Source organism: Hyla sarda, unplaced genomic scaffold (assembly GCF_029499605.1).
Source record: "Hyla sarda isolate aHylSar1 unplaced genomic scaffold, aHylSar1.hap1 scaffold_2815, whole genome shotgun sequence".
Lineage (NCBI taxonomy): Eukaryota > Metazoa > Chordata > Amphibia > Anura > Hylidae > Hyla > Hyla sarda.
In genome coordinates, this window is record NW_026609520.1 from 24077 (window position 1) to 30076 (window position 6000).

General features: G+C 55.2%; 6 non-coding genes and 1 pseudogene across 6 annotated transcripts; all 7 read right to left on the reverse strand.

Annotated features, from left to right (window-relative positions):
* Nucleotides 1-180: 180 nt before the first annotated feature.
* Nucleotides 181-344, reverse strand: LOC130326187 (U1 spliceosomal RNA). Its single transcript, XR_008870848.1, has one exon. It is a non-coding gene; the product is annotated as a U1 spliceosomal RNA (small nuclear RNA).
* A 745-nt stretch (nucleotides 345-1089) lies between these two features.
* LOC130326189 (U1 spliceosomal RNA) lies at nucleotides 1090-1253 on the reverse strand. Its single transcript, XR_008870850.1, has one exon. It is a non-coding gene; the product is annotated as a U1 spliceosomal RNA (small nuclear RNA).
* Nucleotides 1254-2001: 748 nt separating this feature from the next.
* On the reverse strand, nucleotides 2002-2188 carry LOC130326197 (U1 spliceosomal RNA; annotated as a pseudogene).
* A 751-nt stretch (nucleotides 2189-2939) lies between these two features.
* LOC130326190 (U1 spliceosomal RNA) lies at nucleotides 2940-3103 on the reverse strand. The gene has a single exon (XR_008870851.1). It is a non-coding gene; the product is annotated as a U1 spliceosomal RNA (small nuclear RNA).
* Nucleotides 3104-3853: 750 nt separating this feature from the next.
* Nucleotides 3854-4017, reverse strand: LOC130326191 (U1 spliceosomal RNA). The gene has a single exon (XR_008870852.1). It is a non-coding gene; the product is annotated as a U1 spliceosomal RNA (small nuclear RNA).
* A 755-nt stretch (nucleotides 4018-4772) lies between these two features.
* On the reverse strand, nucleotides 4773-4936 carry LOC130326192 (U1 spliceosomal RNA). Its single transcript, XR_008870853.1, has one exon. It is a non-coding gene; the product is annotated as a U1 spliceosomal RNA (small nuclear RNA).
* Nucleotides 4937-5686: 750 nt separating this feature from the next.
* On the reverse strand, nucleotides 5687-5850 carry LOC130326193 (U1 spliceosomal RNA). The gene has a single exon (XR_008870854.1). It is a non-coding gene; the product is annotated as a U1 spliceosomal RNA (small nuclear RNA).
* Nucleotides 5851-6000: the final 150 nt, after the last annotated feature.

A 6000-nucleotide genomic window follows, 5' to 3' on the forward strand; every position in this document is an offset into this window, starting at 1 on the left:
TTCTCGCACGGAGGCTCAACCATCGCACCCCACGGTGTGCTCAGCCCTGAAGATCACCCAAACACAGCAGGAAAACTCGACTGATAAAATGTGGAGGAGGAGAAGAAGATGGAGCAGGCGCACCACTTCTGCAGCCACCCAGGGCACAACAGACGAGCACTATTTTTGACCAGAGGAAATCAGGGGAAAGCGCGAACGCAGTCCCCCACTACCACAAATTATGCAGTCGAGTTTCCCGCATTTGGGGAAATCGCAGGGGTCAGCACACCCGGAGTGCAATGGATGAGCCTCACCCTGGGAGAACCACCTTAGTGATCATGGTATCTCCCCTGCCAGGTAAGTATGAGTTGTTCGGCGCCTAGCCGGAGAGGCGCCCCTCGGACGCAGACCACCTCCATTGGTGCGATTTCGGCTCCTTTCCCTCATGGTTTTGGTTTGGGGGAGGGGGGCCAGTACAGTTGCAGAACATACAGATACAAGTGGAGAAGGGTGGAGACCCTGACCCACCCCCCGCGACTAAGGCGTCCCAAGGGTCCGGATTCACTTTGCGGCGTGCATCACAACACTGCAAAGACGCCACAGACAGACACAAAACTGGATATTTGCATGGATGGGCGGTGCGGTGCAGCCGCTCGCTCACAGTCTCAACATTGCCACGCCTACAAGGAGGAAGGCTCAGGGCTGCATACGGAGGAAAGGAGGTTAGGAAGTCAAGCTGAAAGGCATACACACACACACACACACACACACACACACACACACACACACAACACAACACAACACAACACAACACAACACAACTTCAAGAAAATAAATGGACCGGCCGGGATGGATGGCACTGCAGATTGACCACAAGGGGGAGACGCAGGCCCATGGATGAATGAAAGCAAAGCACCCGCACACACTCGATTCTCGCACGGAGGCTCAACCATCGCACCCCACGGTGTGCTCAGCCCTGAAGATCACCCAAACACAGCAGGAAAACTCGACTGATAAAATGTGGAGGAGGAGAAGAAGATGGAGCAGGCGCACCACTTCTGCAGCCACCCAGGGCACAACAGACGAGCACTATTTTTGACCAGAGGAAATCAGGGGAAAGCGCGAACGCAGTCCCCCACTACCACAAATTATGCAGTCGAGTTTCCCGCATTTGGGGAAATCGCAGGGGTCAGCACACCCGGAGTGCAATGGATGAGCCTCACCCTGGGAGAACCACCTTAGTGATCATGGTATCTCCCCTGCCAGGTAAGTATGAGTTGTTCGGCGCCTAGCCGGAGAGGCGCCCCTCGGACGCAGACCACCTCCATTGGTGCGATTTCGGCTCCTTTCCCTCATGGTTTTGGTTTGGGGGAGGGGGGCCAGTACAGTTGCAGAACATACAGATACAAGTGGAGAAGGGTGGAGACCCTGACCCACCCCCCGCGACTAAGGCGTCCCAAGGGTCCGGATTCACTTTGCGGCGTGCATCACAACACTGCAAAGACGCCACAGACAGACACAAAACTGGATATTTGCATGGATGGGCGGTGCGGTGCAGCCGCTCGCTCACAGTCTCAACATTGCCACGCCTACAAGGAGGAAGGCTCAGGGCTGCATACGGAGGAAAGGAGGTTAGGAAGTCAAGCTGAAAGGCATACACACACACACACACACACACACACACACACACACACACAACACAACACAACACAACACAACACAACACAACACAACTTCAAGAAAATAAATGGACCGGCCGGGATGGATGGCACTGCAGATTGACCACAAGGGGGAGACGCAGGCCCATGGATGAATGAAAGCAAAGCACCCGCACACACTCGATTCTCGCACGGAGGCTCAACCATCGCACCCCACGGTGTGCTCAGCCCTGAAGATCACCCAAACACAGCAGGAAAACTCGACTGATAAAATGTGGAGGAGGAGAAGAAGATGGAGCAGGCGCACCACTTCTGCAGCCACCCAGGGCACAACAGACGAGCACTATTTTTGACCAGAGGAAATCAGGGGAAAGCGCGAACGCAGTCCCCCACTACCACAAATTATGCAGTCGAGTTTCCCGCATTTGGGGAAATCGCAGGGGTCAGCACACCCGGAGTGCAATGGATGAGCCTCACCCTGGGAGAACCACCAGCCTCACCCTGGGAGAACCACCTTAGTGATCATGGTATCTCCCCTGCCAGGTAAGTATGAGTTGTTCGGCGCCTAGCCGGAGAGGCGCCCCTCGGACGCAGACCACCTCCATTGGTGCGATTTCGGCTCCTTTCCCTCATGGTTTTGGTTTGGGGGAGGGGGGCCAGTACAGTTGCAGAACATACAGATACAAGTGGAGAAGGGTGGAGACCCTGACCCACCCCCCGCGACTAAGGCGTCCCAAGGGTCCGGATTCACTTTGCGGCGTGCATCACAACACTGCAAAGACGCCACAGACAGACACAAAACTGGATATTTGCATGGATGGGCGGTGCGGTGCAGCCGCTCGCTCACAGTCTCAACATTGCCACGCCTACAAGGAGGAAGGCTCAGGGCTGCATACGGAGGAAAGGAGGTTAGGAAGTCAAGCTGAAAGGCATACACACACACACACACACACACACACACACACACACACACACACACACAACACAACACAACACAACACAACACAACACAACTTCAAGAAAATAAATGGACCGGCCGGGATGGATGGCACTGCAGATTGACCACAAGGGGGAGACGCAGGCCCATGGATGAATGAAAGCAAAGCACCCGCACACACTCGATTCTCGCACGGAGGCTCAACCATCGCACCCCACGGTGTGCTCAGCCCTGAAGATCACCCAAACACAGCAGGAAAACTCGACTGATAAAATGTGGAGGAGGAGAAGAAGATGGAGCAGGCGCACCACTTCTGCAGCCACCCAGGGCACAACAGACGAGCACTATTTTTGACCAGAGGAAATCAGGGGAAAGCGCGAACGCAGTCCCCCACTACCACAAATTATGCAGTCGAGTTTCCCGCATTTGGGGAAATCGCAGGGGTCAGCACACCCGGAGTGCAATGGATGAGCCTCACCCTGGGAGAACCACCTTAGTGATCATGGTATCTCCCCTGCCAGGTAAGTATGAGTTGTTCGGCGCCTAGCCGGAGAGGCGCCCCTCGGACGCAGACCACCTCCATTGGTGCGATTTCGGCTCCTTTCCCTCATGGTTTTGGTTTGGGGGAGGGGGGCCAGTACAGTTGCAGAACATACAGATACAAGTGGAGAAGGGTGGAGACCCTGACCCACCCCCCGCGACTAAGGCGTCCCAAGGGTCCGGATTCACTTTGCGGCGTGCATCACAACACTGCAAAGACGCCACAGACAGACACAAAACTGGATATTTGCATGGATGGGCGGTGCGGTGCAGCCGCTCGCTCACAGTCTCAACATTGCCACGCCTACAAGGAGGAAGGCTCAGGGCTGCATACGGAGGAAAGGAGGTTAGGAAGTCAAGCTGAAAGGCATACACACACACACACACACACACACACACACACACACACACACAACACAACACAACACAACACAACACAACACAACACAACTTCAAGAAAATAAATGGACCGGCCGGGATGGATGGCACTGCAGATTGACCACAAGGGGGAGACGCAGGCCCATGGATGAATGAAAGCAAAGCACCCGCACACACTCGATTCTCGCACGGAGGCTCAACCATCGCACCCCACGGTGTGCTCAGCCCTGAAGATCACCCAAACACAGCAGGAAAACTCGACTGATAAAATGTGGAGGAGGAGAAGAAGATGGAGCAGGCGCACCACTTCTGCAGCCACCCAGGGCACAACAGACGAGCACTATTTTTGACCAGAGGAAATCAGGGGAAAGCGCGAACGCAGTCCCCCACTACCACAAATTATGCAGTCGAGTTTCCCGCATTTGGGGAAATCGCAGGGGTCAGCACACCCGGAGTGCAATGGATGAGCCTCACCCTGGGAGAACCACCTTAGTGATCATGGTATCTCCCCTGCCAGGTAAGTATGAGTTGTTCGGCGCCTAGCCGGAGAGGCGCCCCTCGGACGCAGACCACCTCCATTGGTGCGATTTCGGCTCCTTTCCCTCATGGTTTTGGTTTGGGGGAGGGGGGCCAGTACAGTTGCAGAACATACAGATACAAGTGGAGAAGGGTGGAGACCCTGACCCACCCCCCGCGACTAAGGCGTCCCAAGGGTCCGGATTCACTTTGCGGCGTGCATCACAACACTGCAAAGACGCCACAGACAGACACAAAACTGGATATTTGCATGGATGGGCGGTGCGGTGCAGCCCGCTCGCTCACTTAGTCTCAACATTGCCACGCCTACAAGGAGGAAGGCTCAGGGCTGCATACGGAGGAAAGGAGGTTAGGAAGTCAAGCTGAAAGGCATACACACACACACACACACACACACACACACACACACACACACACAACACAACACAACACAACACAACACAACACAACACAACTTCAAGAAAATAAATGGACCGGCCGGGATGGATGGCACTGCAGATTGACCACAAGGGGGAGACGCAGGCCCATGGATGAATGAAAGCAAAGCACCCGCACACACTCGATTCTCGCACGGAGGCTCAACCATCGCACCCCACGGTGTGCTCAGCCCTGAAGATCACCCAAACACAGCAGGAAAACTCGACTGATAAAATGTGGAGGAGGAGAAGAAGATGGAGCAGGCGCACCACTTCTGCAGCCACCCAGGGCACAACAGACGAGCACTATTTTTGACCAGAGGAAATCAGGGGAAAGCGCGAACGCAGTCCCCCACTACCACAAATTATGCAGTCGAGTTTCCCGCATTTGGGGAAATCGCAGGGGTCAGCACACCCGGAGTGCAATGGATGAGCCTCACCCTGGGAGAACCACCTTAGTGATCATGGTATCTCCCCTGCCAGGTAAGTATGAGTTGTTCGGCGCCTAGCCGGAGAGGCGCCCCTCGGACGCAGACCACCTCCATTGGTGCGATTTCGGCTCCTTTCCCTCATGGTTTTGGTTTGGGGGAGGGGGGCCAGTACAGTTGCAGAACATACAGATACAAGTGGAGAAGGGTGGAGACCCTGACCCACCCCCCGCGACTAAGGCGTCCCAAGGGTCCGGATTCACTTTGCGGCGTGCATCACAACACTGCAAAGACGCCACAGACAGACACAAAACTGGATATTTGCATGGATGGGCGGTGCGGTGCAGCCGCTCGCTCACAGTCTCAACATTGCCACGCCTACAAGGAGGAAGGCTCAGGGCTGCATACGGAGGAAAGGAGGTTAGGAAGTCAAGCTGAAAGGCATACACACACACACACACACACACACACACACACACACACACACAACACAACACAACACAACACAACACAACACAACACAACTTCAAGAAAATAAATGGACCGGCCGGGATGGATGGCACTGCAGATTGACCACAAGGGGGAGACGCAGGCCCATGGATGAATGAAAGCAAAGCACCCGCACACACTCGATTCTCGCACGGAGGCTCAACCATCGCACCCCACGGTGTGCTCAGCCCTGAAGATCACCCAAACACAGCAGGAAAACTCGACTGATAAAATGTGGAGGAGGAGAAGAAGATGGAGCAGGCGCACCACTTCTGCAGCCACCCAGGGCACAACAGACGAGCACTATTTTTGACCAGAGGAAATCAGGGGAAAGCGCGAACGCAGTCCCCCACTACCACAAATTATGCAGTCGAGTTTCCCGCATTTGGGGAAATCGCAGGGGTCAGCACACCCGGAGTGCAATGGATGAGCCTCACCCTGGGAGAACCACCTTAGTGATCATGGTATCTCCCCTGCCAGGTAAGTATGAGTTGTTCGGCGCCTAGCCGGAGAGGCGCCCCTCGGACGCAGACCACCTCCATTGGTGCGATTTCGGCTCCTTTCCCTCATGGTTTTGGTTTGGGGGAGGGGGGGCCAGTACAGTTGCAGAACATACAGATACAAGTGGAGAAGGGTGG